General features: G+C 44.5%; 1 protein-coding gene and 1 long non-coding RNA gene across 6 annotated transcripts in view; one reads left to right on the top strand and one right to left on the bottom strand.

Annotated features, from left to right (window-relative positions):
• Positions 1-20,506, top strand: part of FAM131B (family with sequence similarity 131 member B) — a 48,633-nt gene that overhangs the window by 7,501 nt on the left and 20,626 nt on the right. Inside the window, exon 1 of one of the 4 annotated variants that reach the window (XM_083481542.1) lies at positions 15,616-15,634. The exons of 2 other annotated variants lie outside the window; for them this stretch is intronic. The gene's annotated coding sequence lies outside the window, so the exon portion shown is untranslated. Of the gene's footprint in view, positions 1-15,615; positions 15,635-15,709; positions 15,781-20,506 lie in introns of those variants that run through there. One more of the 4 variants, XM_083481541.1, reaches the window with a different exon arrangement.
• On the bottom strand, positions 1,181-15,608 carry LOC310696287. 2 transcript variants are annotated; one of them, XR_014520524.1, is made up of 3 exons: positions 15,393-15,608; positions 3,588-3,759; positions 1,181-2,576 (listed from the first exon to the last, which is right to left on the bottom strand). It is a non-coding gene; the product is annotated as an uncharacterized lncRNA (long non-coding RNA). The 2 variants fall into 2 exon arrangements; XR_014520525.1 differs by lacking the exon at positions 15,393-15,608 and adding an exon at positions 3,996-4,454 and having other exon boundaries at positions 3,588-3,846.

The raw sequence follows: 20,506 nt of genomic DNA, 5'->3' as shown, positions 1-20,506 counted from the left end.
TGATACATAACTTCTCCCCTTCCCCACACACAGATAAAGGAGACTGGAAATTTGAGCTAGAAATGAACAAGTAGATCCAGTTAGTGTCTGCTATTTTATTTTTGACAGTCTGCACATCACTCGCTCCTTCCATCCTTGCTTGGAAGAAGTAGAGCTGGAGCGAAGGGTAATAGTCCAGCACATTTTACTCAGAGTAGACCCATTGAAATTAATGGGCCTAACTTAGCCACGTACATTAATTTCACTGGGGTCTGTTCTTGGTGAAAGTTCGTTGAATACCACCTGGAGAGCTAAAATGTCCCATTCTGTCTGCAAGGCACTCCTGAGTCTACTGGGTCAGACTCTTTCTTGACAGTGTGCAGGAAAGATAATATTTTCTCTGGGGCTCAGTCACAGATGGCCTCAGCACTAGAAGCCTGTCTGCTTTCTTGAGATCAATTATAAGATGGAAATAAACATCAGATGCTGAACATTCATTATGAGGTAGCAATATGCCCAGCTCTGCCTTGAGAGTTCTTATAGCAAACATTTGGTTAGCCTTGTATGGAGGAGGGCCTGTCATTCCTGTGTGTAGAAGCTGTGTTCAGATGTCACACCATAGCAGGGTTTCCCAAACTTGGGTCTACATGTGGTTTTTTTGGACTACTGTTCCCATCATCCCTGATCACTGGTCCTGCTAGCCAGGGATGATGGGAGTTGTAGTCCAAAAACAGCTAGAGACCCAGGTTTAGGAAACACTGTACTATAGTTTAGTGACACCTGAATAAGCCTATCCTCTTCCTAGGGTGACACATTTCGCCAAGAGGAGTTTGGATGCTTCTGCTTTTAGCTAAACATAGCTTGCCCTGTCACCCAGACCCAGAATTATTGATAACTTAAAACAAGCCATCTTCAGAAACCATGACTTGAAGCTGGTTTGTTTTAAAACTAACCATAGTTTGTCAGTTTGGATGACATGGCAAACCATGGTTTGCCAAAAGTGGAAGCAAACACTTCCAAATGCCGCCTTGAAATGATTCAGAAGGAAGAGGGGTAAGGTATTAGTGTGGGAGCACAAAGGGAGTGTATGCTTGTTCATGTCTTGTTAAGCCACATTTTTGTATGGCATCTGAACACATCCAATTTGTCTCTGTGCAGAACCCCAAGAGACCCATTGCCTCCTGGTTCCAGGATCCCCACCATATAGAATTCCACTGTTCCTCCTGCCATACTCCATATGCCCCTCAAATAGATGCTCTGAAATATATTCAAATTTTCAGGAGCTGATCATAAGGGGTGGGGGCACTGAAATTGATCAGTGAACCCTCTACATGAAGACATGCCTGCAGGATCTTTGGATCCAGCTTACTGTCCAACACGTTAAACAAGATCTTATTTATTTTAAGTATTGCTAGGTGAATGGAGTATTGGTCTGGTACTTGGGTTTGGGTTTATAGCCAGGTTTAGATAGAGCTGCACACACCCCTGGAATATTAGGTTCATGGTTTGGGGTGTTGCTTTATCTGCTGCTAGGGATGTGGGTGGTGCTGTGGTCTAAACCACTGAGCCTCCTGGGCTTGCTGATCAGAAGGTCAGCAGTTCGAATCCCTGTGATGGAATGAGCTCCCATTGTTCTGTCCCAGTTCCTGCCAACCTAGCAGTTCGAAAGCACACCAGTGCAAGTAGATAAATAGGTACCACTGCGGCGAGAAGGTAAACAGTTATTCCATGCACTCTGGTTTCTTTCACGGTGTTCCGTTGCGCCAGAAGCAGTTTAGTCATGCTGGCCACATGACCCGGAAAGCTGTCTGTGGACAAACGCCAGCTCCCTCAGTCTGAAAGCGAGATGAGCACCACAACCCCATAGTCGCCTTTGACTGGACTTAACCGTCCAGGGGTCCTTTACCTTTTACCTTTTACGTGCTGCTCATGTTAGATGTGTGGCCAGCTTTGGTAGTGAAGGTTGCTTGGTGCCAGCTACAGCTCTTCCAGACAACCTTGGATTTTTCAACAATCATTCACATTCTAGCAGCTAGACTACTGGAACACACTTTACATGGGACTGGCCTTGAAAACTGCCGCGTGGAAACTGCAACAAGTTCAAAACTATGCCACCAGGATGCCGTTGGATGCTAAGAGAGTTTTATTCCATTATGCCAGTTTTGCATGATATATATCGGTCACAGTTATTTAACTGGGGCAAAGAACTCCCGACTGGTGACATATTTTAACATGGCACAATGTTTTGATTTCTTAGCTGCCTGGAGTCTCTTCTGAAAATTAGGCAGGATTTAAAAAAATAAATAAAGTATGTGTAATTAGTTCTGGTTCTCAGTGTAGTTAGATGACCCTTTTGAGGATCATCCAAAACAAAATTGTTTTTCAAACTTTGTGACTTCAAGGAACTGTTTTCCAACCAGTGTGTCTACTGAGGTACTCTGTGTCTTCCATGAACTTCTACGGATTGTTGAAGTTTGCGGTGTGATGGTAGGGTGCATTGTCAGTTCGGATGGAGTACTGGCCACGTCTTAGCCCTCACTGTTGGCACTGCCTGAACTATGAGATCATCGCAGAGCCCGTCCAACAATCTCCAACAGCTGCAGATTAACTGGAGAAGATCAACAGCGGTAGACAAACTATCTTCCAAGAAAGGATTGCTGAGATAAGGCGAGCAAAGTGTCCAAAGTACAGTATAAACACAAAGTAATTTGCTGCTGTTTATCATAATCAGTGTACCAAGTCATGTGGTATTCATTTGGGAGTGGTTTCCTGCTTCTAGGAAACAGTAAGGCATTGGTTAATCTTAAGATGTGTGTTTTGGAGGACTGTGTTTGGACAATCATATATTGGCTTATTAAGATGAAATACACATGAGCTGATACAGCTGCTTCTCTTCTCCGTTTGTGCTGCATAACAATAAAACCAGGAAGCCTCTAATTAACTCTAGTTTGTCTGAACGGGGAAAACCATGGTTTATCAGTTTCTGGATGAGCCAAGATCTCAAACCACAGTTTGAAGCACCTTTTTGTTTGTTTGTTTTTGTTTCGCAATCCTAGCTTATACTGAAGGTTTTAAGTATAGTTTTCCGGTTTGGATAGAATGAGAAACTGTGGTTTAATTAGAGACTTTCCTAGTTTAATCATGTGAAGGGGAGAGTGTCGGGGTTGCGTGCACAGGGAACAGGCGAACCAAATGAGAGATGATTATGTAAACCAGGCCAGTGAAAAGGACAGCAGGGCAGGAAGGATGGAGGCCCTTGAAAGAGAAAGAGCTAATCAAATTTGGCATTATTAAGAGACCAGAGCTGGGTGGTGATAGCTCCATAATGCATTAAAGCTGATTGGGGAGGCAGTGCCAAACCACAGCGTGCCTTCAAGCAGTGAGGAGGAAGGGGAGGGCAAATGGAAGAAAAGAATACAGCGAACCAGGGGGATCTATCATTAAAAAAGAAAGGTTAGCTGTGCTGGGCTGCAATCCTAACTCACTTACCTGGAGGTAATCCCAGTTGAATTCAATATGGCCTACTTCTGAAGAGACATGGCTAGAATTGCATTGTTAGTCTGTCATGGTAAGAAAGCAAAGCACAGGCCAGAATCTAACTTAATTACCTCTGGCATGAGATTTCCATCTAAGGCAGCAGCCTTTTTCATCAAACCCAGGGCTGTTTTTCACCAGGACTCAGTTCCGGCACCTCTCAGGTGGCCACCATTACCATTATAAGGGAGGCGTTCATGGTGAGTTCCAGCACCTCATTGTCTATAAAAATACTACTGATCAAACCTGGAATTGAACAAGAAGTCGGGTTTTAACATGAGGTTTTTAAATGTGAGCACACAGCCCTGGGGCAGGAACAAACTTGTTTTATTGCTCTGTAAGCCATGGTTGGACAGTGTTCTCGAAGCTACCAGCATGAGTTTGACCAAAATGCGGGAGGCAGTGGAAGACAGGAGTGCCTGGCGTGCTCTGGTCCATGGGGTCACGAAGAGTCGGTCACAACTAAATGACTAAACAACAACAACAACAAGCCATTTCAGCAGGGTGAAAACATTCTTAAACAAAGGTCAGCTTTTCTGTCTGACTGAAAACCATGCTTCTACATGTGGCAACTGCGTATTTTCTGTTTTGCTTCATTTTCATTCACTAGGAAGCACGATCGTAGCTTCCTGGCGGTGCCTGTTACCTGCATGCACACAGCAAAACATGTGTGCCATCATCATGCTATCATTTACATATGTTTCCCCAACACACAGTAACTCTGTGCTAGAGTTTCTTAATGTTAGAAGCTGCCTTTCCATAGAGAGAAGGCAAATGACCGTGGAGCTGAGTATAATATGTGAATTAGTAACTTGGGTAGCAGCAGCAGGTCACCAACAGCTTACACTGAGTTATTCACTGCCTTGAGATTCCTGGAGCCGCTTTGTCATCCTGGCTGGGGCTGATGGGAGTTGTAGTCCAACAACATCTGGAGGGCTCTTGAATGGACTACAGTTCCAATGATTGCTGACCATGGGTCCTGCTAGTTTGGGATTATGGTAGTCCAAAAACAGTGGGAGACCCATGTTTGGGAAACACTGGTCTCATGTATTGTACTACTGTTGCTTAAGTGTTGGTTCAGTCATTGGCACTTTATTTTCTCCCTCTCCTGCTTCTCCTCAGTTTGCCTTCATGCTGCCAAAGCACTGTCAGTCTGCAGGTACATTTGTTCATCTGTTTTCCTTCCCCAAACAATGCTGCTACCCTCCATTGTTTAGTCTCTTGACTGTTTTCCAGATCCCACAAAACTGTCCCGTCTAATTTCTCTAGAACGGTTTCCGCTTAGCAGTCATACATTGCTGTTTAGCTTGTATAAATCCAGTTCTTGCGTACTGACATCATTCCAGCACATCAAGAGATGCTATTACACGTAATGGTATTAATATAACATTGACCCCCGCTCCCTTTCCTTCAGGTAGCTTCATTCCCTGGGCTGGCTAAGCTCTTTCTGATTTAGTAGGGTGAGAGAGAGACAGAGAGAAACAAACTCTTGTTTTTCACTACAGGAAGCAATGTTTTATTATTATTATTATTTTATTTATTGCAAGAATTTAATACCTCATGGTTCAGTTCAAGTGACTTACAAAATGTAAAACAATAAAATAAAAATTATTGAAACCAGCAGAGCACCTTGAATTCAGAATAATAAAAGAGTGAAAAATAAAAAGCAAAATTCTGCACCCGGCATAAAAAAATAACAAGGCTTATTATGACAGGCAAGCCTCCCATGGGAGAAGCTTTCCAAAACTCAGGTGCTGAAGTGGAAAAGGCTTTAACCCTGCTCACTGCCTGCCTCACGCCTAAAGCTTTTGGGGGACCCAGAGAAGGCCCTCTGAGGTCAGTCTTAATACTCTGGCACGTTCATAAATGAGTCCCTAGAGTACTGGCTTTAAAGGTAAGACCAGCACTCTGAATTCTACTTCAAAAGACCAGCAGCCCAGAGCAGTTGTTTCAAGACTGATGCGATGTAATCCATATGACCAATCCCTGTCAACAACCTAGCTGCTACATCTTGTGCCAGCTGAAATTCCCAAGCAGTCTTCAAAGGCAGCCCTTGCGTAGAGTGGATTACAATAGTCTAAACAAGATGTTGCCCGAATGCTAATGGTTTTGGCCAAGCTGTCTCTGCCCAGGAAGGCTTTGCACCTGATGAAAGTTACTTTCATGCCAGAGCCATGGGGATTTCCAATACTGAAGCTGTGGACCTGACTCTTTAGGGCAACGGTTGCCAACCTTTTGGGACCTGTGGGCATGTTCTGAATTCTGAGAATGTGCTGTGGACGCCAGTCATAAAATGGTTGGCAAGTTCTGCAAAGCAGAAAATTGAATAACTCAAAAAGAAGTGCCTCTTGACACCCTCTCACACACGAAACTATAATAATCCATAGCAACCTACCTGAACTCAACAACCACCACTTGGTCTGTGCATCATGTTGTCCCATCTTTGCTCCCATCCAGAATGGAAAGGATGGGGCTGGCATCCAATCAGAGTTGCCCTCGGAAAGGGTGTGTGGTCAGTCTACATGTGGCCTAGCAAAGAACTTTGAAACCTGGTTTCTAGACAAGTTTTCAGATGTGGTTATGGTGGTTAGTGGGTGTTGAAGCAAGTGCTTGCACAGATTCCGTGCTACCTATGGGTGTCACCTTGATAATCTCCGCTTTAGGCAATGGAATGCAACCCTATTTAGAACATCACCTCCCTAGATCTGGTCAACCATACCCAGTATTTTGTGGATTCAATTTATGCTGTCCCTCATTCAGTTCTTTACTCGCTCCATATTTCAGCAGAGCCTCGCCTGAATCAGAGGAGAAGTAGATATGGGTGTCATCAGCATGTTGAAGCACCCCCCCCCTGAAATTCTGAATTACCTCATTCAATGGATTCATGTGGATGCTGAAACACACACAATTCCATGGGGCAGAACAATAGCTACCTAGAGAGCCTGATTCCCATCCTGGACAGCCAGTTCAGAAGTAGACTGAGCGGGTTGTAGACAGAGTCAAATGAATCTAGATAGCTGAGGTAATCTAAGAATGCCAGGCCTCATGTGGCAATTGGAATGCCCATGGTGTCCAAGGGAAAAGTCAGCATGTGAGAGGACAGTGAGTGGGCACGGCTATTAAACATCTCAATCCCTGACAGTAGGGGAAAGTTCCACTGAAATTAGTAGGGCAGTTTTATGTACCAGCTGCATAAAGGAACAAGTGAATGAGTACCATTGGCACATCAGGGGCTTTCCCCATGAAATATTTTAATCTTGTATTTATGGTTCTTCATCTTCCCAGCTGACACTTGGGACTGACAGTTCAGACTTCCAAGCTGTGTTTACGTTGCGAATTGTCTCCTGTGCCTTTATAAAAATGTTGGCTAGATTGCTTATGTTGCGTTTCTGTCTTGCTCCTTCCTGTCCTCCCATAGCTATGGCATTTTTGGACTACCTCTTTTTTAAAAAGTATCTTTCACAAGGTTTTTTATTGCAGCTTGCATGTCCTTGTGCCTTCCTTGTAGTAGTAAGGGGGGGGGGAGACTCGGCACAATTTTTCTGCCCATGTATAACACTTAAGATCACCCAAACCCCGGGTTAACTCTTAAAACATTTGTCTTCTGGTGCAAATTGAGCCTCCTCCAGTTGTTTTGTAGGGCTACCTTAGTTGTCAGCTGATACTTGGATAGATACGGGAAGCCAGTCCTGTGTTAAGTCAGTTTTAACTCAAGACAGCTGTGTAATTGGAAGGCAGCGCAAGCTGACCTTTATGTGGAAGACATTAAAGTGGAATGCACTTGTGCAGGTCACTTTTCGGGGCTGACGTCATACCATGGATCTGCATATTTGCTTGCCATGGTGAGTATTCCACCCCCAAGATCAGGAAAATGCTTGAAGCTTGCAATGTTCACCAGAGAGGCAAGGAACTCCCAACATGGGACTTGGTGGGTGAACCGCAGGGCATGAATGCACAGATTGGTCACAATTGCACTAGAGGGTTTTCAGTAGTAACTGAATTCTAATATTCCAAGTACATTTCCATCTTTCTGGAAACGGGGGTTGTTTTGTGGAAAAAAGAGACAGACATGGGACAGTTCTTCCTCAAAAATTCCAGGCGCTTAAAAGCCGGAAGGCAGGAAGTTTGCTAGTATGATCTACAAAGATTCTAGATAGAAGAAAAACTAAAAGGACTGGGGTGGATTTTCGTGGAAACAACCAAATATAGAACATGGAAGCATTTTTTTTGCTACATGAAAGGATGCTGTTATAAAAGTAAGAGCCCAATTTCCTACAGGCAGTGAGGAGAGCACAAGAATGATGGGTTCATGTTGCAGCCAACCAGATTTAGGGTAGATACCTGGGATTGCTTTCTAATTGTGAGGGCATTCGGACAATGGAACAAGAGGCATAGAAACCTGTGGCAGACTGAATAAGCTTGTGTTGGAAGTAGTTAAGATCCAGGGAACACTGCCATTGAGGACCAGGTTGTGGAGTTGAGCTCCCTTGTTATAAGCTCCAGTTTCAGTGACCTTCCAGTTGCAATAGAAGCCTGAATGGGGATCTCTGGTCCAGCTTTGTGTTTAAAGAGTTGTCCACTTACATGCTATATTCAGCAGTAAGGGCACAAAATAGGTTTATTCAAAACCTCATGAAATTCTAGCTTACAAACCTTTGGAAAAAGAGACAGAGCCTTTGCTTTGTAGAACACTGTGAAACTGAGTAGGCTGTAAGTTTGAAGAGAACTGAAGACTCGCAGAGGAGAGAATTGCCTCTGAATTAAATACCAAGTGAATTTCTGCCTGCCCCTGTAAGCCGGATTATTTGCATTATGTGACTCTAACCTACTTATATTTGTAATTTGATATTAATGGGGGTGGGGAGACCAGCAGGTCAAAATGTATCTGGCAAGCATGGCTGTTTTTAAAAGCATGTTTGTGATGAGAGTGTTACGCTGGCCATTTTATCTCTATTCACTTGTACGCAGACAAATGTGCATAATGTTATTCCTGGATAAGTAGAGCTGTCATTTCTCAATGCAAAGAAAATATACTTTTAGCAACATAAGCGGCTGCCATATAGCAAGCCAGATCATTTGTCCGGCCAATGTAGTATTGCCTACCCCAGGGATGGAAAATCTGTGGCCATCCAGATGTTATTGGAGCTCCAACTGCCGTCAACCTCGAGCATGGTCAGTGGTCAGGGATGAGGGGAGCTGGAGTTCAAAAACATCTGGAGAACCACCGGTTAGCTAATCCTGATCTACAAAAGAACTGGCAATGTCTCTCCAGGGTTTCAGGCAAGAATCTTCCCTAACTGTACTGCAGATAAAACCTGGGTCCTTTTTGCATGCAAGGCATGTGTTTTACCATCGATCTGTGTCATTTCCCAGCTTTTAGCAACTTGCAGCATTTTTTAAAAAAATATGTATATCCTGTTCTTCAGAAACGTACTCTCAAGGCAGCTGGCTAGGAGAACAATTAAAACATAATAACCAAAATAGCAAACCAAAATAGCAAACAAAACCAAAATAGCAAAACAAACATATTAAAACAGCAGAGGTCTGGGGAAATGAAAAGGTTTCCAGCTGGCACCAAATGGTCAAGAGAGCCAAACACCTGACTTCAGAGACCTGCGGCACCTGCAGAAGAGCCTTTGATGGAGACATCTGTACACAACACAGGTTTGGATGGAAGAAAGCAGTCGTTCAGGTTCCAAGCTTTAAGGCAGGATTGGCTAACCTTTGGTCTTCATATGTTGTTGGACTCCCAGCTCTCTTCAGCCACAGCCACCATGGCCCAATATTCAGGGATGGTAAGAGTTGTAATCCAGCAATATTGGAAGGGCAGCCACTCCAGCTTTAAAGGTAAGCACCAACTCTCTGAGGTGCCCCACTCAAAAACAGAATGGCAGCTGAAATAAATAAATAAAATAAAATTGTCCAGTAGCACCTTAGACACCAACTACGTAAGTTTGTTCTGGGTATAAGCTTTCGTGTGCATGCACACTTCTTCAGATACACTGAAACAGAAGTCACCAGACCCTTATATATAGTGGGAGGGTGGGGTGGGCTTTTTCTCTGAAGGGTTGTAGTATGGTTGACTCAATATGGCAGCAATTGCAGTTGGTTCAAAATTGGCCAGTCTTGGAAGCGCAGCAGCTAAACTAACTAAACAAAGTTAAGAATTCTGTATTTTATGGATTGCTTTAAATAAATAACATGCTGTGCTTTTGAATAAATAGGTCATATCATTTTGGACCCCAAGACCTGAATGTAATGCAGATTTTTGTAAAAAAGAGTTTATTGCTATAGGGTGTATACACTTTTTAGCTAATGCACAAGCCTCTATACATACTGGCTGTGCATACTGAGTTTGTAAAAGGCTGCACATGGAATAGACACCTTTCAAATGTGATGCAAGTCTGCAGTGGACCCTATACCATACCACACCACAGCCCCATTTTAAGCAGGACACCCTGGGTTTAGAGAAGCCACCCTAACTTCTGACCCCAATCTCGGATGTCCCCTTTTGGCGGACCAAAATAATTCTCCCCCCCCCCCCGTCCTGGCCTGTGGCCCGAGTCAGTTGCACCTGCCTGCCTCCACTCTTCTTTCTCCTTCTGCGGCGGCTTTCCAGCCAACATACTTCCAAAAGCTTCTGGAAGTATGGTGGAGGCAGAGGCTGTGTGATGGCTGTGGAGGCTGCCACTGCGTAGGTGGTGGATAAAGGAGTGAAGGGGGGAGGTAACCGAGGGTGAGTAAGAGGGGTTGCAGCCTCTATTGAGTTTGTGTCCCGATTTCCCTCACTCCAGTATTGGAAGGTATGCTATATGAGCCGGTGCTTGTGTGGCGAGTTCCCGCCCCCCCCAGTGGAAATAAAGACACATGACACAATTGGGCTAAATAAGGCCACAACTTTATTGGTTACAGGTGATGAGCGGTATTGGCTTAGGTATTGGTCCTAACCGACTATCCGGCTTCAGCCTGTCCACTTGAAGTCTGGGAAGGGTTAACCACGAGTAGGGGGAGTCCTGCTGATGCACATCAACTAGGATCTCCCCCGAGGTCACTGCTCGGGGGCGTGCCTTGGGCCCACACCTCCATAGGCTTTGGACAGGGCCACGCCCCCCCCCCCAGAATCCTTTATCGGACTACCCTTCAATATGCAGGGGAGGTGATGGCGCTTCCTCCCCCCTTCATCTACATAAGAATACCAATACCAATGCCTAACCGCCAATACCAAGGAAGTTGTGACGATTTGCTACGAGGTAGGCGAAAAAGCGAAAAAGGTCTGTATAGTTAAAGCCATGGTTTTCCCAGTAGTGATGTATGGAAGTGAGAGCTGGACCATAAAGAAGGCTGATTGCCAAAGAATGGATGCTTTTGAATTATGGTGCTGGAGGAGACTCTTGAGAGTCCCATGGACTGCAAGAAGATCAGACCTCTCCATTCTGAAGGAAATCAGCCCTGAGTGCTCCCTGGAAGGACAGATCGTGAAGCTGAGGCTCCAATACTTTGGCCACCTCAGGAGAAGAGAAGACTCCCTGGAAAAGACCCTGATGTTGGGAAAGATGGAGGGCACAAGGAGAAGGGGACGACAGAGGACGAGATGGTTGGATAGTGTTCTCAAAGCTACCAGCATGAGTTTGACCAAACTGCGGGAGGCAGTGGAAGACAGGAGTGCCTGGCGTGCTCTGGGCCATGGGGTCACGAAGGGTCGGACACGACTAAACGACTAAACAACAACAACAACAAGGCAAAAAAGCAAGTGGCTGGTGCCAATTTGCCAAGTGGAAAAAATTCCTACCCGGCCCCTTAACGGCAAACCAACCGAGGTCCATAGCAAGGTCAAAGACGAAACCTTGAAGGGTGGGAGGGTGGGAAAACCGGAGCAGCTGGAGGCAGCAAAAGAGGGAGATCCCTGGCTGTGCCAGTGTTAAATAGTGCAGGCCACACCCCCTGAGCCAGCCAATTGGCTGTCCAGGGGATGACACAGCCGGGGATTCCCTCAATCGCTCAGAGGCTGAGAGCCAGCCACCACGAGCATGGTGGGGGCGTGCAGCCCGCAACCCCTCCTCCTCTTAAGGCGGAAGTGGCTTTTTAGCACAACTCATTTAAATTGGACCTACTTACTGAGAGGCAGAGGTGAGGCAGTGCCCTGTGCTTTAAACATAAAAATGCTCCAGTTATGCTGATGGCACTATATAACTGATGATAAATTAGGGAACAAGTTTCAGCATGGAGTGCTCCAATCAGTCAGCCTCGCCAGCCTCCACCATCTTCCATTTCATTCCCCCCACACCTCATTTCCCACAGATGTTGGATAGTCTTTGATATGACTTTCTGACATTGATTTAAAACCGAGCTTCCAAAACTTTGATTTATCTGAAGAAGCCAGGTATCTGGGTTTGCTCGTTACCCTTTCCACCCTTCCTTCAAGGAGCTCAGAGCGGCATACGTGGCAGCTTCCACTTTTAGCTTTACAACCTCTCTTGGATTTGGGCCGAGAGAATGATTTGCCTAAGGCTGCCCAGGAAACTTGATGACAGGCTGACCAGATGCAGTGCAAAGTATCATATAGAAATTGAAAAAGACAAATGCTGCCTCTTGAACCAAAGGGAACCAAACAGAGATGATAAGTTTAAATACATAGGTTTTGGTTCGACCAAGTATGTGTGGAGAGGCAACCATCCATTCTTCAATAGCACTGTATTTTGTAGGGAGAAAATTCTTGGTGTGTACACACATTTATCAGAAAATTGGAGCTGGAAAGTTTTCTCTGTAATCTGGTACAGTGGTACCTCGGGTTAAGTACTTAATTTGTTCCGGAGGTCCGTTCTTAACCTGAAACTGTTCTTAACCTGAAGCACCACTTTAGCTAATGGGGCCTCCTGCTGCTGCCACGCCGCCGGAGCCCAATTTCTGTTCTTATCCTGAAGCAAAGTTCTTAACCTGAAGCACTATTTCTGGGTTAGCAGAGTGTGTAACCTGAAGCGTGTGTAACCTGAAGCATATGTAACCTGAAGCGTATGTAACCTGAGGTACCACTGTACTGTTTTGTTTTTTTAAAAGCACCAATAGATCGTGCCTGTGACCATTCCCATAAATTTCCTGCACTGATGCACAAGTGAGCTGCATCTTGCAGTATGTTAAGTGTAGAGCAATAGCACATTAAGGCACCCATGCAGATTAACCTTCAAAACTTACTAGCCGCCAGCAATGTTTAATGGCCCACCTTTCCACATGTACCAACACTAGTCCTTTGGGGGGCTGTAAACTGATTTCCAGTTTACAACAGCTTCCTTTCAGGGTTGACAGGATGCAATTCTCACTTGCCACAGATGACCAAATTAGTAGCTATACACAAGCCTGCTATGCAAATCTATAGGGCAGGAGACAGCCCCTCTCTCTTCTTAGACCACATATTAAAAACCACCAGGCTTGTAGAATGCAATTAATTTTCATTCTGATTTTGTTGATGGAAAAACTTGTGTATTGTGTAAATCTTCCAAACCACACAAGATTTCTATCAACAAAATAAACTTTAAAGAACTACAGCAGGTCCAGGAAAGCCCTGTGTTAACAGTAGCCAAAGCTGAGCAAATAAATTAAACAAGCAGAATGTTTAAGAACAACTGATGTGTGTGTTAATTAAATACTCCATGGAAACCCTTTCTTTTCCAGAGTGACAGTGGCACAGTTAGGAAATTTTATATGACGGGTTTATTAGCCTTTTGGGCTCCTCCTCCATATATATATATATATATATATATATATATATATATATATATATATATTACTTCACTTGTTTCCAACTCTGGTCCATTTCAGGGCCATACTATTGGGGCTGCTATCTCGCCAACTTAAGTTCACACCAAAAGGTGAGGCAAAATTGTACAGTCCCCACCCCTGGAGCGCCTTGCTTTCACTAGGGGGCACCCAAAAAGCAACAACAAAAGTGGGGGGCAGCCTTGGTGCAGCCCAAATGCGGCAACTCCTCCCCTTTGGCCCGCCACAATGCAGCTGCACTGGTTATAGGTCCATGGGCTGAAAGTGTCCCCAGGTATCTTCCTGGATCTCCTCCAAGTTCCACCAGGCTTGTTGCTTCCTGGCTAGTCCAATGTGCAATGCCATCGGTGGCAAACTGCTTGGACTCTGGAGGGATGTTGCTTCTGCCGTTCCACAGCTCCCTTTGGCCACTGCTTGGTAATGGGGCAGGAGAGCTGAAAGTAATGCCAATGTATTTCACACCTTTTGTTTTAGATAGTACACAGGTAGACGAGTCTAAAAAGCACGGGACACAAGTTTTCACAGCCCTCTAGCAGCTATGTTGACTCATTTACCAGAATCAATGTATTTAGCGTTAAATCTGGAAGTGTATACTCCTAGGAAGCTAAGTTTGGTCAGAATCAAGTATACACTTCCAGAATTAACACTCAATACATTACTTCTGGTAAATGAGCCACCATAGAGGGATGTGAAAATTTGTGTCCCGGGCTTTTTACACTCATCTACCCATGTACTATCTGAAACCAAAGGGACACATTGGTTGCCAGATGTGAAATATGTTGGCATCATTATCAGCTCTCCTACGCCATTACAGTGGTGCCCCGCAAGACGAATGCCTCGCAAGACGAAAAACTCGCTAGACGAAAGCGTTTTGCGGTTTTTGAGCTGCTTCGCAAGACGAATTTCCCTATGGGTTTGCTTCGCAAGACGAAAACGTCTTGCAAGTTTGTTTCCTTTTTCTTAACACCGTTAATACAGTTGCGACTTGACTTCGAGGGGCAACTCATAGAACGCGGTGTGGTAGCCTTTTTTGAGGTTTTTGGTGATTTTTGAAGCTTTTCCAAAACTTTTCCGACACCGTGCTTCGCAAGACGAAAAATTCGCTAGACGGAAAGACTCGCGGAACGAATTAATTTCATCTTGCAAGGCACCACTGTATGTGGCAGATGGTAAGTTGCTGGGTTTGGGGAACATGTGTCACTGCTGTCTGGTCCTTGGGAGGCAGGTATACCTGGTGCTGAGTTTTTTTGGCTGTCAGGTACTTCTAAGCCTGCATCAGGCTGGCACTGGAAGCAAAGGGTGAGAGGTTTGTGTGGAGAAACCTGTCTCTTCCTAGCTGCTGTTTCAAGAGAGATCAGGAGTGATGGCCTTGTAGGCAAGTTACTAGTTCTAATGCCTTTTTCTACCCTGTCAGCCAGTTCCATAAATAACCCCTGTCAGCTTTCTTTTTATAAACTTACTTTAAAAAAAATTCAGAGGGAAATGGGAGCTGTAAGGAAGCTTCTAATAATGAAGAAAAAGCATATGTATATATATGGTGATAGTTTTAAGAAAACACCAAACACTGGGGACAGAGCCAATAAAACAAATTATGGCTTAGTGGAACAGAATCTCTTGGCATTCACCTTTTAGAGTAGGTAGACATAATTGCGTATTGCATACTGTTTATTATATTTACTGTATATGGGCATAATTTAATTAGCTGGCTTTTAAAAAACTACTTTTAGTTGTGTTTCTACAGTCCTTGTTAATTTCTGCTTATATCTGCTTCCTGTTGCTATGGTTGTGTTATCTTAAGGAGTGTGTACAGGTTTGGTGCTGTGAAAATGGTAGAGGCAGTTTTGCTGCTTTTGTAAAACGAGTGTGCTACTTCTGTTTTGAGGCAAGCTTTTGTTTTTGTTTAGGTTCCATAACATGGTAGAACTTAAATATCAAAAGATCTGCCTAGAGGTGCTGTCTTGTGGCGTGATGAATTTACCATTCTTCACAATCTCCACCGCAATTTTTCAACATTTTACGTTTTAGGGGAAAGGAGGAACATGGCTGAGCACTTGATTGAATAGTTTGCAACGCTAGAATAATAATAAAAATAAAAATAAAAATCTGACCAGCAGCCACTTGCTCAGGGTGTTGAGCTGTTAGTATTTGTAATTTCATTGAAAATGTATTTCACAAAGAATAGATGGAGAAAGGAGGTGGTAGTTGACAATTGACAGTTGGAAATTGGCAGTTGGCAGTTGGTTGGTTTTTTCTGTTAGTTCTATTTTGACTGTGAAGGTGAGAGGTGTGGAGATTTCATGCAGACCCCGTCTGGAGGAGTTTGTAAATAATACTGTTGCCAACCTGACAAGTAAAAATTAAAAATATTTTCAACTATTTGTGTAAGATGTACTTTTTTTCCATCACAAATAGCCAACATAAGCTACTGTCAAGCAATGTGGGACTGAAGCTGGGAACTGCAGGTAGCAAGTCCCTTAGATCTGAGCAGCCAGGATTGTGAGTTGAAGGAGGGAGCTATGTCCACATTATTATTATTATTATTATTATTATTATTATTATTATTATTATACCGCTCTTCATTTTAAAATCTCAGAGTAGTTCACAGGATAAAAGAACAAGGTAAAATAACAAACAAATACTTAAAAACCAAAACAAAACCCCATAACCTGCCTTCCCACAAACACATCTAATAGGCTGTAGAATATTCATCAGCCAAAGGCCTGGTTGAAGAGGAACATTTTCGCCCCGCAGCGAAAGATATAGGACGGCACCAGATGAACCTCCCGGAGGAGAGCATTCCACAAACAGGGAGCCACTGCAAAAAAGGCCTGTTCTCATGTTGCCACCCTCTGGACCTCTCATGGAAGAGGCAGGTGAATGGCCTCATATTATGAATGCAGAGTCCGGGGCAGTTTATATGGGGAGAGACAGTCCTTGAGGTATTGCGGTCCTGAGCTGTTTCCCATCAGGCAACAGGCAATATTGGCCCAAATCCTCCTGATTTCAGAAGTCAGGTGACCTAGAAGTCAGGTGACCAACGTTTGCTGCACTTCTCATTCAGGATGAGTTGCTGGCTCCCCATGCTACTAGAGTCTTCCTGTGCCTGGGTTTTTTTTTTTTTTTAAATGACTTAGGTTTCTTGGCCTATCCATCTTCCCAGACGCCGCAAACACAGGAATCATGTCAGTGGCTTTGCCACCGCCATCTCAGCTATGGACTCTACTGTTATGTACTGAAGTCCTCACCCTGGGCCAGCAGGGGGATACTGCAGATAGTTATGCAAATGAAGGATCGAAAGTGATGTTCAGTGATTGGATAGTTTGTATGCAAATGAAGGATCGAAAGTGATGTTCAGTGATTGGATAGTTTGTATGTAAATGAAGGATTGAAAGTGATGTTCAGTGATTGGATAGTTTAAGAAAGTTGCTACAGTTACGTTGTTCTGGAGCTCTATATAAGCAGGCTGACTGAGCTCTTCAGTTCAGTTCTGTTCCAGCTTACAAATAAAGAGCTGCTTTGGAAGAATCGCTGTGTCGTCTGATATGTTCACCCACAACTTAACATCTACTACCCTGGCAGGCCCCATCTGCTTTGAAAGCCTGACTAGATCACCAAAGCAACCCTGCCTGAAACAAATTGCCTAGACTGGAAAAATCAAGGTGGGCTCTGGGCAGCATGTGTACAGCAGCCCTTCGAAAGAAGCAGATGTGAAGCTAAGTGGGAAAAGAGAGATCTACCTAGGTTCCTTCATAGCGAGGCACAATTAGGCTGGATTTTTCCCCCTTTCCCCCCAGCCCCCTGCGGTGGTGCTTTTAGCAGCAGCTTTGACCTGTAGGAATTAGCAAGTGAGATTGTAAAATCCCTCATGCTGCAAAAAGCTTCACCTGCTGATTCCTAAAGATCAAGCCATTCTAACAAAGAAACAAGAAGCAATTCACCACGCTTTGGACTGCGTGGATCAGAGATGGGTTAGGAGCAATTTGGGGACATGCACGGACTCTGTGTGATGGGTTTCCCTACTTCCTCAAACTGCTGGCTGCTGGGAGGATGACGAGTGAAAGTAGGGTGCTGTGGGTGGCCCCCAACCCAAGCAGTGCAATGCAAGGAGACTGATCTAATCCCTCTCCCAACACTGTATGGTCAGCCATGAATGTTGATGCTGTAATATTATGAAAGTGGTAGAGGGGAGAGGATCAAAACTCTCTTGCTAGTGCTACGTTGGCAGGTTCAGAACCAGCAAGCTGTGTTGCATTGTTGTAGATTAGGGGCGGGAAAGAGAATTTGGAGGTAGTTGTGCAGCAAACTGTTCAACCAGCTCCCAGCCTGAGAGCAATTTGGTGTGGAAGAGAGCTCTACTCACTCCTCTCCATACAGGGGCAGGGTGTGAGGGAAGGGAATCTTCTCTTTAAGGTCTAGTCTCTCTTCCCCTGCTTTCACAACTGCCAGAACTTTGAAACTGTTGTCTAATGTTCTTCTTGTATGGGAGCTAAAATAAAAAAATTCCTTCCAGTAGCACCTTAAAGACCAACTAAGTTAGTTCTTGGTATGAGCTTTCGTGTGCATGCACACTTCTTCAGATACACTGAAACAGAAGTTGCCAGATCCTTCTATATAGTGAGAAGGTGGGGAGGAGTATTACTCAGAAGGGTGGTGGGAATGGGAGATTGGCAGATAGCTGAGATGAGCCTGTTGACGACTCTTAACGACTGTAATAGGTCTTACAGGAAAAGGCAAGGGGTGAGAAGGTGAGAACTATGGCAGACCAACACAGCTACCTATCTCTCTCTTGTATGGGAGCTGTTATGTACTGAAGTTCTCACCCTGGGCCAGCAGGGGGATACTGTAGATAGTTATGCGAATAAGCGATCGAAAGTGACGTTCAGTGATTGGATAGTTTTAGAAAATTGTTACAGTTACGTTGTACTGGAGCTCTATATAAGCAGGCTGACTGAACCCTTCAGTTCAGTTCTGTTCTGGCCTGTGAATAAACAAGAGCTGTTTGAAGAATCGCTGTGTCGTCTGATATGTTCACCCACAACTTCACAGGAGCAATTTGAGCACGTACAGCCCTCAACAGGGGTGCATTCTCTCTCATCAGAATAATATTTTCCCGCATGCCTGACAAACCCCCTAGCACGCAGAACAAAACCGAAAGCCTAGTATGGATCACTGTCCCACTGTTTGGCTGGCTTGCATTCACCAGTTTATAATTGGTTCCTCCCATCCCTTTGGTTGCTTTTATACAGTTTATGTCAACCAACTCGTCCTGGAGTGAAGGATAGTGTTGTGGTAGCATCATGGGGAGTTGCTCCCATTTGGATTTTGCAAATCACGTTTCTGCAGCCTGATGCTACCAGAACTTCCTACTGGAGCTTTAAAGGATGTAGGTACATTCGTGGGTAAGTGTATGTCATCCTACAAGGGGAGGAATCTTCTTTTCTATGTGCCACCACTTCTTTGAATCTCTGTGGATGTTTTTGCTTCGGCTGCAAAGCACAGCAGCAGAAGGCCAGCATATTATTGAAGTAGCTGGGCTCCTTCCCTTTGAGTAAATCTGTCTGGGTGGGCTGCTGCCTGCTACCTCTGGCAGAATCTGCTCCAGATCCGCTTCAGCTCTCCTCCCAGAGGGAACATTTACTAATGGATCATTTCTCTGGCAGGGGTGGAGCTCCATCTTGCCGTTTAAAATCCTCCTGGTTGACAGATCTACCTGATAAATGGCTGCAGCAGATCTGTCAGAGCTGGGCTCCGTTTCAAGCCGTAAATGGGAGTCCTTCCCAGTTGGCAGGTCTGATGGTCCCGTTATGTGTGTGTCCTAGGGCTTTTGCCCAGTTTAAAGAAATGGTGTAGCCTAGTGGCAAAGAGACTGGCCCTGCAAATCAGAAGGTTGCTGGTTTGAATCTCATGTGTCTGCCATGAACACACTAGGTGGCCTTGGGTGACTCACTCTCCCTGCCCCAGTTGGTAATATGGGAGATAATTATACTTGTCGTACCTCACAGGATGCTGTAAGAATTACATCTAGATAATGCATGTGAAGGGTTTTGAGCACTGCATATCGCTATGCAAATGTTATTATTAATTGATTGATTAGCTTATTAAAGCTGCATATATTTGCATATGATTAAAACAAAGATCAAGAAGCAAAAGGAAAACCCAGTAGGGTACTGCATGTGTCACACTAGGCATGAGAGAGAAGAAAATAGGATGCTTCTTTTGAGATGGTACCACCGTGCCAAGTTTGTTGTATACAGTACTTGTAAAAAATATGATTTAACACATTTAAAATTTAAAAATCTGCCTCAATTATCACATAGGTTTTTTTTAATATAGCAGCAGGTTTTTTTGATGTCTAACTGGTTTGCTGTTTGCTTTTTTTAAAAAAAGTTGCAATGCTAGTTTTATGTGCCTCTATAAACAGCCTCCTTGCCATCAGAGTTTGGAGTGGGACACCAGTCAGCGACTCCATCCTGGATCTGATGCCAATGACACCAGCTTTTTCTCATACGTGTCCTGTGGGAGACACGGGTGCAAATACACCCTGCCCTTCCTTGTTGCACCCAACTTTGGGTTTTACATTTTCCGTTCTCACCGGCAGCCTAATTGCAGAAGCTGCTTTCCCCGTGCGACTTTTAAAATGTCAGTAATCCTCTTCAATTTTCCGATTCCGCCCAGCTTCACTAATGGCTGATGCACTCAATGAGTCAGACGCTCTCTCCTAATCAGTAGCATCTATGCGCGGTGGCAACCCGTACCACTTGCTTCTGTGCAATAATTCAGAGCCAACTTGAAAATTATCTAAATATTGTAATTGCCTTTCTCCTATATTAAAAAAATTAATTATTTGTCGTTTAGCAGGGTGCAGATGAGAGTCCACTGCTAGCGTATCTGACCAATGATGGCTTCATCTTCTATGAAGCAAATGAGCTGAGTTATTCCGTATGTTGGAAGCCAGCTGGGTAAGACTCGAGTCAGAAAGGCAGGATGTTCTTTGACACTCGAGGCAAAACAGATACGTAATATCCCACCCCCCACTGCCGCCACCTCCTCTTCTGCAACCCCCTGCCCCCAGTACTGAAGGCAGCAGGGGAGTAAAGTAAAGAAGTCTGAAGAGGAGCAATCAACAAGTATTGCACTCCTCAGAGGCTGGATCTGCTGCCTGAGGCAACTGCCTCACCTCGCCTCATGGTTGAGCCCAGTGCTTTTTTTTTTCAGCTGGAGC

Source organism: Podarcis liolepis (genome assembly GCF_965112155.1).
Source record: "Podarcis liolepis genome assembly, chromosome: 17".
In the NCBI taxonomy this organism is placed as follows: domain Eukaryota; kingdom Metazoa; phylum Chordata; class Lepidosauria; order Squamata; family Lacertidae; genus Podarcis; species Podarcis liolepis.
Note: the sequence above shows the minus strand (reverse complement) of the source record. Positions and strands in the feature narration are given on the sequence as shown.